The 11,704-nt window shown below is 35.8% G+C and overlaps 1 protein-coding gene across 15 annotated transcripts in view; it reads left to right on the forward strand.

The window, feature by feature from the left end:
• The window catches only part of CCSER1 (coiled-coil serine rich protein 1), a 1,487,998-nt gene that overhangs the window by 1,039,532 nt on the left and 436,762 nt on the right, over positions 1-11,704 (forward strand). The window lies entirely within an intron of this gene.

Consider the following 11,704-nt stretch of genomic DNA (forward strand, 5'->3'; position numbering starts at 1 on the left):
ACATAAAGTTTTCTAATACTCTCCAACATTTTCTTTAGCAGAGGGAGAAATTATTTGAGGATTCAAATAAAAGTATATCTATCTAGAATTCAGGGTTGTTTTAATTGCATGCTTTACTCTTAGGGTCACATAATATAGAATATAGAATTGAATGTTTTTCATAACATAAGTGAATTTATACTACTACAGTATACACAGTGCAAAAATCCTTACCATAGCAACCCTTAGAGATAATTCTTGTATTAGTGATGGGACACTCTGTACCTTTCAAGGAAGTCTAATTTATTTTCATATACCTATAATTGCTCTAACACCCTTTTTATCAATTGTGACTCATTTATTCATAGAGCAAAAATTTATTCAGCTTTTGAGATAATTGCAGACACAGTTCTGGGAGCTTGAATTCTATCAGTGAGCCCCACAAGCTAGGCTCCTGCCCTTGAGGAGCTGGGAGGAGGTAATTTAATGATAAAATAGTTTACAACCCAGCAATCCCACTGCTGGGCATACACACTGAGGAAACCAGAATTGAAAGAGACATGTGTACCCCAATGTTCATCGCAACACTGTTTATAATAGCCAGGACATGGAAGCAACCTAGATGTCCATCAGTAGATGAATGGATGAGAAAGCTGTGGTACATATACACAACGGAGTATTACTCAGCCATTAAAAAGAATACATTTGAATCAGTTCTAATGAGGTGGATGAAACTGGAGCCTATTATACAGAGTGAAGAAGGCCAGAAAGAAAAACACCAATACAGTATACTAACGCATGTATATGGAATTTAGAAGGAAGGTAACAATAACCCTGTATGCGAGACAGCAAAAGAGATGCAGATGTATAGAACAGTCTTTGGACTCTATGGGAGAGGGTGAGGGTGGGATGCTTTGGGAGAATGGCATTGAAATATGTATAATATCATATGTGAAACAAATCGCCAGTCCAGGTTCGATGCAGGATACAGGATGCTTGGGGCTGGTGCACTGGGATGACCCAGAGGGATGTTATGAGGAGGTAGGTGGGAGGGGGGGTTCAGGATGGGGAACACATGTATACCTGTGGCAGATTCATGTTGATGTATGGCAAAACCAATACAATATTGTAAAGTAATTAGCCTCCAATTAAAATAAATAAATCTATATTAAAAAATAAATCATATTTCTCTACAACCTCTTTATTATCAGACAGTATAAAAAATGAAATTTAAAAAGAAAGAACTAATGACATAGGCTTTACTGCGATTTGAAATTGGATGATGAAATCATATCAATGCCTGATTTTCCTTTAGTATTGTTCCTTGTTTTTGTTGTTGTTCAGTTGCTAAGTCATGTCAAATCTTTGCAACCCCATGGACTGCAGCATGCCAGGGTTCCCTGTCCTTCAGCATCTTCCAGAGTCTGCTCAAACTCATGTTCCTTGAGTTTGCATCCAACCATCTCATCCTCTGTCACCCCTTCTCCTCCTGCCTTCAATGTTTCCCAGTATCAAGATATTTTCCAGTGTGTCAGCTCTTCGTGTCAGGTGACCAAAGTACTGAAGCTATGTCAGGCACAATTCTAAGTTATTTAATTTTTTAAACCATTCTAGGTACTATGTTAACATAATCTCCAGTTTGTAGATGCATAAACAGGGACACAGAGAGTCACACACAGTCAGTCTATTAAGTACCAAACCCAAGATTCAATCCCAGACAGTTTTGTTCCAGAGATCATGTTTATTATTTAAGCAATATATGCTTCCATTAATTTTTATAGCTTTAAGAAAAAATCCTGAAACCTAGATGCTTAAAACAATATCCCATCATTTTCAGTTTGTCAGAGTTAAGTTTGAGATGCACTCCAGGTATCCATTTAAAGTTGTGAAGAACTTTGTAAATATGAGCCTGTAGTTCTATTGTGATATCAGAGATAAGCATATACTTTGGGAGTCATGGACTGATTTCCATCTAATGATCCTGGTTTTGTCTTGTGGACTGACATAGTACATAATTATATCTCTCTTCTCCTTGCTTGGTCCTCATATATTTGAACACGTATCTCCCTTTATTCCTCTAGTCTTTTACTGAAACTGTTAAAAATCTGTAAGATGTATGCAAAACAAAACATTGAAGGTAAGAGAGAAACTATTAAAATTAAGGAAATATCAACATACTCAATTAGGAATAAATGACAATTTTCCAATAAAGGAAATTCACAAACAAGACCATATTTGGCTAGAATCATAAACTTGTGCTTAAAATCATTTTTAACAAGTGAACACTAATACTAAGGAATATTGTAATATTAAATTATAAATATTTAAGGGTGTGCTAATAAACTATTTTTAAGATTCTTTTAGAAATAATGCTGAAATATTAATGTGCCATCTGGGACTGCTTACAAATAATATACAATAGGTAGTTGGGAATATAGATAAAAATACTCTTCATGAATTGGTAATTGTTTGGGTTATGGCCCAATAAGAGTTTATTATACTATTCTACTATTGAATATGCTTGAAATTTCCCATTACAAGAATTAAAAATGAATTGAAATACAAAGAAAATATTTAAAAATTAATAAAGGCTATAGTTGGGGAGGAAGAAATTTTCCTCTATCCTTCTAACTTTTTATAACTGGTCTAAGCATTAAATTGACATAAAACAGATTAACAAAATTTTAATAGCAAACCAAATCAAACAAAAGTTTAATACAGCATGTATACATTGGAGAGACTCAGGAAAATTGAGTAACTCACTTATGGCTGAAATTCTCACTTTAAATGCCATCTTCAGCTAAAGATAAAGCAGGATGTAGAATGTAGTGGTTTAAGTCGTTCAGGATTTCAAAGGGGAGGAAGCAATTCACAGAGAGAGAGAAAAGTAAATATTTGGTAGACAGCTGTTAGCTGGGCCACGCAAAGACAATGGGACACATAATGGACTCTGATCTCTAGGCCCTGTCAATTTCTCCCACCACACCAGTCCAGTATTCTTTGCGAGTTATTTCTGGTGATACTCCTGTTCCGGGAACAGGCCCTTTACCTAAAATATTTTAGGCAGTTAAGGGCAGGGAGCAAGAACACCTTCCTGAGGCCTGTTTCTTAAAAACAATCAACCTAAATGAATCCTCATGCCAAAGAGGCATATTTTGGAGTGGCAAATTTTGCTTCCTTACAGTATCATCTTCAGATGCTATCTAGTCTGACTGTTTAGATGCTAATTTCTACTTTATAAAATATCTGTTATTTAGTCATTTATTCTATCCTTTCTCTAATAATAAAAATTTATTTTTCTTTCAGAAATTTACTTATTCTTTGTTGTACATGCTATCTCCCTGTAATTTCACATATTTATTTCCCATTTTCCAAAGCATTTTTAGAGACATAAATTAATATATTTTAAGTAAAAATTTTAAATCTCATGAAATATTGCAAATGATGAGGGTGTAACTGAGAAGACTAACTACAAATAAATGCTATAAAACAGGAACTTCTTCATTTTCTAAAGTCAGATCCATCAATCTACCTGCATTTTCACACATTTTTTTTTTGTCTTCCCTTCTCTTAAATGCAAGACACGTTCCTCTTGTCAAACCATTTCTTCATTTTTGCTGTAAATTTCATTTGCTGCCACCTTCCCTGGAATGTCTTTTGGTTTATCATGCCAGTCTTCTGTATCTTAACCTTACTCCTTCCACTGATTTCTTTTTGTAGGGACATGTGTCTCTAGTAAATACTTAAAAGTCCCTCTTCTTCCACTTACAGGCACAGCTCATTTGATTGAGCTTCACTTTATTGTACTTTGCAGATAGTGCATTTTTGTATTTTGGTTTCTGTTTGTTTGCTTGTGTGTTTTTACAGATTGCAGATTTGAGGTAACCCTGAGTTGAACAAGTCTATTGGCACCATTTTTCATCAGCATTTGCTAATTTTGTGTCTTTGCATCATATTTTGGTAATTCTCACAGTATCAAACCTTCCCTGACAAAGATTATGACTTCCTGACGGCTCAAATGATGGTTACCATTTTTTAGCAATGAACTATTTTAAGGTGTGAATATAATTTTTTAGACATAATCTATTGCATACTTAATAGATTACAGTATGTGCTGTGTGCTTAGTCACTCGGTCGTGTCCTACTGTAGGATCAGTTCAGTTCAGTCACTCAGTCGTGTCCAACTCCTTGCGACCCCATGAATCGCAGCACGCCAGGCCTCCCTGTCCATCACCAACTCCCGGAGTTCACCCAGACTCACGTCCATCGAGTCAGTGATGCCATCCAGCCGTCTCATCCTCTGTCATCCCCTTCTTCTCCTGACTTCAATCTTTCCCAGAATCAGGGTCTCTTCAAATGAGTCAGCTCTTCGCATCAGGTGACCAAAGAATTGGAGTTTAAGCTTCAACATCAGTCCTTCCAATGAACACCCAGGACTGATCTCCTTTAGAATGGACTGGTTGGATCTCCTTGCAGTCCAAGGGACTTATAAGAGTGTTCTCCAACACCACAGTTCAAAAACATCAATTGTTCATCACTCAGCATTTTTTATAGTCCAACTCACATCTATCCATAACTACTGGAAAAACCATAGCTTTGACTAGACGAATCTTTGTCGGCAGTCCTATAGTCACACAATAATCAGGTAAAAAGGGGGTACAGGTCTTTTAGATCCTTGTAGTTTTCTCCTATATAACTTTACCTAAGAAATAATATCTGAATATAGTTTTCATCATTACACTTTTAGGTTAATTTTGCTAATTTCAATTTAAAGTTTTTAAATTTACTAAATTTACATATATTTAAGAGTAAAAAAAATGTAATTTCTTAATCTTAAAAATGTTATATAGGTTTATTTTTCTTGAAGTCATCATTATATAGATACAAAATAACATAGATAGAATATCGTTAATACTAAGAAATACCTATATGCTGCTTGCCATACTGGGTAATCTTCCACCTGAATTACATGTATTGCTTTATTTAATCCTCACACAATTTCTTGCGGTAGGTAAAATCCTTAATCTGTAGACTAGTAAACTGGGACACATGGCTTAAATAATTTTCCCCCAAATTGAAGCCGGGTGGTCAGACTCAAATTCTTTGCATAAACTGCATCTCTTAGTAGGATGGTGATGATGAATGTTTTTATTTCCATCATCTTTATTTTATCATTTGCTCTTGGTAGTTTAATTTCTTTACCACTTTTTCTTATTTTGTCCCTACTGGGTCAAAGTCTCCTGTTCTTTATCCCACTAAGCTTATTCCAGAATATTAGTTCCCATCTACTTTTACTCCAACTTTTATGTCCTGAGTAAACATTTCTTTAATTCTTAGCTTTCGCATGTTGTTTCCGTTTATTTCATATGAGACTGCTGCTGGTGCCGCTAAGTCGCTTCAGTCGTGTCCGACTCTGTGCGACCCCATAGACAGCAGCCCACTAGACTCCTCTGTCCCTGGGATTCTCCAGGCAAGAATACTGGAGTGGGATGCCATTTCCTTCTCCTATACATGAAAGTGAAAAGTGAAAGGGAAGTCCCCCAGTCGTGCCCGACTCTTAGCGACCCCATGGACTGCAGCCCACCAGGCTCCTCCGTCCCTGGGACTTTCCAGGCAAGAGTACCGGAGTGGGGTGCCATTGCCTTCTCCGTCATATGAGACTATGTACTAGAAAAGTTCCTATTAAATTTATTTATTCCTACCCCTGGTCTGGGTTACACTGGTGTTCAGAGTTCTGTAGAGGATGATAGTGGTGGGTCCTTTGTTAGGAAATCAGGAATCATATTTGATCTAGAACGGGGTTCAGCAAAGTACAATCAGTGGCCCATACAGAGTTGCTGCATGTTTTTGAAAGCCTACCATTAAAAATGCTTTTTCTGTTTTTAAATGGTTGAAATAAACATAGTATTTTATGACATGAAAAATTGTATACAGTTCACATTTTAGCATCCATCAATATAATATATTGGAACAAAAACCTGCCCCTTTATTTATGAATTGTCTACTTTCACACTATAGAAAGAGAGTTGAGTGGTTGGGGCAAGCTGTGTGGCCCACAAAGGCTGGAATATTCACATATAGTCTGTCAACCCCTAGTCTACAACCTTTCTGTTCCTCCGTCCTGACAAATATATTCAGGGGATTAGATCTGATAGAGTGCCTGAAGAACTGTGGACAGAGGTTCGTGACATTGTACAGGAGGCAGTGATCAAGACCATCCCCAAGAAAAAGAAATGCAAAAAGGAAAAATGGTTATCTGAGTTGGCCTTATAAACAGCTGTGAGGAGAAGAGAAGTAAAAGTCAAAGGAGAAAAGTAAAGATATACCCATTTGAATGCAGAGTTCCAAAGAATATCAAGGAGAGATAAGAAAGCCTTCCTCAAATAGAGGAAAACAATAGAATGGGAAAGACTAGAGATCTCTTCAAGAAAATTAGAGATTCCAAGGGAACTTTTCCTGCAAAGATGGGCACAATAAAGGACAGAAATGGTATGGACCTAACAGAAGCAGAAGATATTAAGAAGAGGTGGCAAGAATACACAGGAGAACTGTACAAAAAAGATCTTCATGACCCAGATAATCATGATGGTGTGATCACTCACCTAGAGCTAGACATCCTAAAATGTGAAGTCAAGTGGGCCTTAGGAAGCATCACTACAAAGTTAGTGGAAGTGGTGGAATTCCAGTTGAGCTATTTCAGATCCTAAAAGATGATGCTGTGAAACTGCTGCATTCAATATGCCAGCAAATTTGAAAAATTCAGCAGTGGTCACAGGACTGGAAAAGGTCAGCTTTCATTCCAGGCAATGCCTAAGAATGCTCAAATTACCATACAATTGCACTCATCTCACATGCTAGGAAAGTAATGCTCAAAATTCTCCAAGCCAGGCTTTAGCAGTATATGAACTGTGAAGTTCCAGATGTTCAAGGTGGATGTAGAAAAGACACGAAACCAGAGATCAAATTGCCAACATCCTTTGGATCTAAAAAAAGCAAAAGAGTTCCAGAAAAACTTCTATTTCTGCTTTATTGACTGTGCCAAAGCCTTTGACTGTGTGGATCACATCAAACTGTGGAAAATTCTTCAAGAGATGGGAATACCAGATCGCCTGACCTGCTTCTTGAGAAATCTGTATGAAGGTCAAGAAGAAACAGTTAGAGCTGGACATGATAAAAAAGACTGGTTCCAAATCGGAAATGGAGTGTGTTAATACTGTATATTGTCCCCCTGTTTATTTAACTTATATGCAGAGTACATCATGAGAAACGCTGGGCTGGAGGAAGCACAAGCTGGAATCAAGATTGCTGGGAGAAATATCAATAACCTCAGATATGCAGATGACACCACCCTTATGGCAGAAAGTGAAGAGAAACTAAAGAGGTTTTGATGAATGTGAAAGATGAGAGTAAAAAAGTTGGCTTGAAACTCAGTATTCAGTAAACAAAGATCATGGCATCTGGACCCATCACTTCATGGCAAATGGATGGGGAAACAGTATAAATAGTGACAGACTTTATTTTTTGAGCTCCAGAATCACTGCAGATGGTGACTGCAGCCATGAAATTAAAAGACACTTGCTCCTTGCAAGAAAAGTTATGACCAACATAGACAGCATATTAAAACGCAGAGACATTACTTTGCCAACTAAGGTCCATCTATTCAAAGCTATGTTTTTTCTATTAGTCATGTATGGACATGAGTGTTGGACTTAAAGAAAGCTGTGTGCCGAAGAATTGATGCTTTTGAACTGTGGTGTTGGAGAAGATCTTGAGAGTCCCTTGGACAGCAAGGAGATTGAACCAGTGCATCCTAAAGGAAATCAGTCCTGAATATTCATTGGAAGGACTGATACTGAAGCTGAAACTCCAATACTTTGGCCACCTGATGCAAAGAGCTGACTTGTTTGAAAAGACCCAGATGCTGGGAAAGATTGAAGGCCGGAGGAGAAGGGGATGACAGAGGATGAGATGGTTGGATGGCATCACTGACTCAATGGACATGAGTTTGAGTAAATTATGGGAGTTGGTGATGGACAGGGATACTTCGCGTGCTACAGTCCATGGGGTCGCAAAGAGTCGGACACGACTGAGCAACTGAACCGAACTGAACTGAGTGAATTGAACTGAACTTCTGCCAGGAGGAGTTTAGTCCCTGCTAGAGAATGTTACCCAATCAACCTACTGCCAGCTCCGACCTCACTCATTTTCAGTCTCTCTCTACTTGTATAATTTTCCTTATGGAAAAAGATACCATTTTAGGCAGAATGACCCCATATTTATCTATCATTGTTAATATCCTTAAGTATTTTAAACTTTATTGTTGTTCAAAACCATACTTGTTTTGCACGACTTAAGTACTAGCGTGATTTTTAAGACAGTATTTTGAAAAAAATGTGTAATTCTATATGTTACAATTAATAAATAGTTTCCTTTTCACAGTTCCATTGGCTTTAAATTATAATGCACTTATCTAATTATACATTATTGTGTTGTATTTATTAAAGTTATCATCTTTCCAATAGTGATTTTTATTTTCTCTTAAGATTTAAATATGCTAGCTGGCATATAATCTTAACAGATACTTTCTGTTTGTCCTTTCATATTCAATATACAGAAATCTTAAACTGTCTCAACATCAAATACAATTCAACAAGTGATAGCATGCTTCATCTATATTTATGTCTCCATCTATATGGTAATGTCACAGACACCACTTAGGGAACCTCCTCCCACTTGGCTAGGTCTTGTCTTACCAGCATATGTAATTTTTATTGTAAATGAAATGTCAAACCTAATGACCTAAGTACGACACCCAATCTGAGAATCCTATCTCCCTGGCATATGCGTGTTCTTTACAGGTAGCATAATAAGCGCTCAAACATCTTTTTGATTGCCCATGTTCCTTTTCAGAGTCTTATATTTAGCAGAGAATAGGCAAGGCAGATCTCCAAAAGTTATTAGATTGAAGCATTTTTCAGGAAATAGAAAGATCTTATTCTTCACTTATGCTTCAATTTGTACTAAGTTACAGAACAAAGTTGAAAGTAATATATTCCCCTTCTCAGAAAGCCAGATTTGGTAAAATACCATGTTGATTCTGATATTTACATCTACTGAGCCTACTGTCTTTGAGAAATAAAAGAAAGATTGTATTAGATCAGATAAAATTACAGTGTTCGATTCAGGGGCACTAGTGTTGAATGCTTCTTACTCAGTGCAGCAAAAAAGCAGTATTTTGCACTTTCAAACTATTTAAAAAATCCGTCAGTTCTTATTAAGCATTCTATTTGAAGTTTATAATACACCAAATGCCATCTTATGCCCTCCCTTGGGTAAACATATTTTTATTTTATGAGGGTTGCCCTTGTTGGCCCAGAGTGCCCTACAAGGCAAAATTTTCTTACAGTTTAGGAAGAGGGGTGGTATTAATTTTGGTCCCTTTTTAGAAAAATCAGCAATTATCTTTGCTTCAGAACAATTGTCTTCAAGTTTATTCACTGTCTCCCAACTTGCTTCCCCACCCCCTTATTCTTAGAGGAAATTCTGCTCTGATATTATAGCATTATATACTATATCAACTCTACTGTATGGCTTATAACAAAATTTTGTGCTCAGTTTACCAAAACCTTCCTGTGAAATGCAAAGGGAAAATTTGGGGATTTAGAAAATCTGTCTCTCTCATGCACACACACACACACACACACACACACGCACGTGTGCACATACACTCACCCCCCACAACTTTTCAAGACTATTTTTCCTGGGGTCTCAGGTAAGTCTTATTTGAATCTCAGCATTGAATAGTGACTCCTGTTATTCCTCACTTGATGATGTGGTTTCCTACAAAGTAATAAATCCCATTTAAACAATTAATGGCAGAGTCACAAGACACGTAGGACCAAGGAATTACTGGGGGAAAAAAATATATCAGTTTACTATCTTAAAAATATCTCTTTTAAATTCCTTGCCAGGACTATAACTTTTACCTCTAGTCATCATCTCTTCTTTCTCTCATTCAAGGCTTCATGAAGTAAGCTTCCTATACTATAGCTCAGATCATATGTCCTTTCTCAGACTCTCAATTATTTCCCACCACCTGTTAATTAAGGACGTAGCTGAATTTTAACATTTGAGATGTTACTAATATGTCCCTGACTAGCTTTAAATTTGACTTTTCTCTCATACATTCCCTGGGACTTTGGGTAAGACTATATCCTCTGATTAGAAAGTGCCCTCTACAACTCTGCCTGTCAAAATCACAACCATTTTTTAATGCCCATATTAAATCAGCGCATACTGAGAGCCTTTGACCCCCAGTAAAATGGGAAACCATATTAACTAATTTTGTGTTCCACATTGACACTTGTGTTGCTCTCCTATATTCTTGTCATTATATAGTTTGCTAGGAAGTACCTTCCAGAATAGATAAGTGCCAATATTAAAAACAAAATGATACTATGTCAGTTAGTAGTTCATATATTCTTTTAAAATAAATATATGGCTTATTATTAGATCCCAGCTGAGAATTATTATTTGTCTTCCAAGAACAGAGGATTCTCTCCATTAATATTATTTTCTAATTGAGAGCAAATATACTACTCACAGAGTTTAGTAGTTTGTCAGAGAGACTATGCAGCAGAGAATTATTTTTAAAAATTAAAAACAGTATATATGTTAGAAGCTTTCTGTACTTTATAGATAAAAATAAATTCTAAATGCAACTGAAATAATTTTTATGGATACTCAATCAAAATTTATGCCATAATTTTATTATACAATCATGATTTTAAGATGATTAATTCTAAAATTTTAAAATGTCTTTAAGGTTTCATTTTTATTGCTTGATCTCAGTAAATAAGTAAAACAATCTTTAGTAATTAAACATAATGAAATTTGGTTGCATCTAAGTGTCCCTTTGATACGGAACATGTTGGTTTACACAAGAACTAAAATAAAATTTTAAAAATCCAAATTGTACTTATCCTGCATGTCCTTTAATTAACTCACCAAATATTTGTTGAGCATTGATTGTGTGGCAGACACAAGCTGTGCCACATACTGGTGATAGAAAAAGTGTGATCACAATAGACATGTTCTTTGATGTTACACAAATGTTCATTTCGAACTGATATTAGTTACTCTATGGAAGAATATTGCCCAGACAGAAAATCTAATTATTTTTCAATTGGCCATGAGTAAATAAATAATTGCCACATCTTATGAGCAGTTAATTTTTAAGAATGTTTAACGTGAAGCTTATAAAGCAGTGTACTGCACATACTTAATAATCATTCTGACTTATAAGTCAGTTTTTGTATATCACAGTGGCATCTTAAATTATGTTTAGCATTTTTTCCTCTCTTTGTTGTATCATGTAACTAGAAGATTTTAAAAGTTATATGAGAAAATATTTTCAATGAAAATATAGTTTGTTTTAATTTTTATGTAAGATCAGCCTTATGTATAGAGAATTTTGGTTTACTAAAAATTCAACATGGAAACATAAATTAATGCTCTCATTTCTTTGTCTAATTCTCCATCTTTTCATTCAACTGGTCCAGACAGAATTTTTAAATATCTGAAAAGCATTTCCTTAAATGCCAAAACACACCCAGTTTTTCACCTTACTATTAATAGTTTTCGTTAATTTTCCGTAAATCTTTACAAAGGCCAGATAAAATGTTAAAGCAGAGTAATTATATATATTAAATGTTATATTTTTCAG

Source organism: Bos grunniens, chromosome 6 (genome assembly GCF_055505025.1).
Source record: "Bos grunniens cultivar Pamir isolate PY7600 chromosome 6, Bosgru_T2T1.0, whole genome shotgun sequence".
Classification (NCBI taxonomy): domain Eukaryota; kingdom Metazoa; phylum Chordata; class Mammalia; order Artiodactyla; family Bovidae; genus Bos; species Bos grunniens.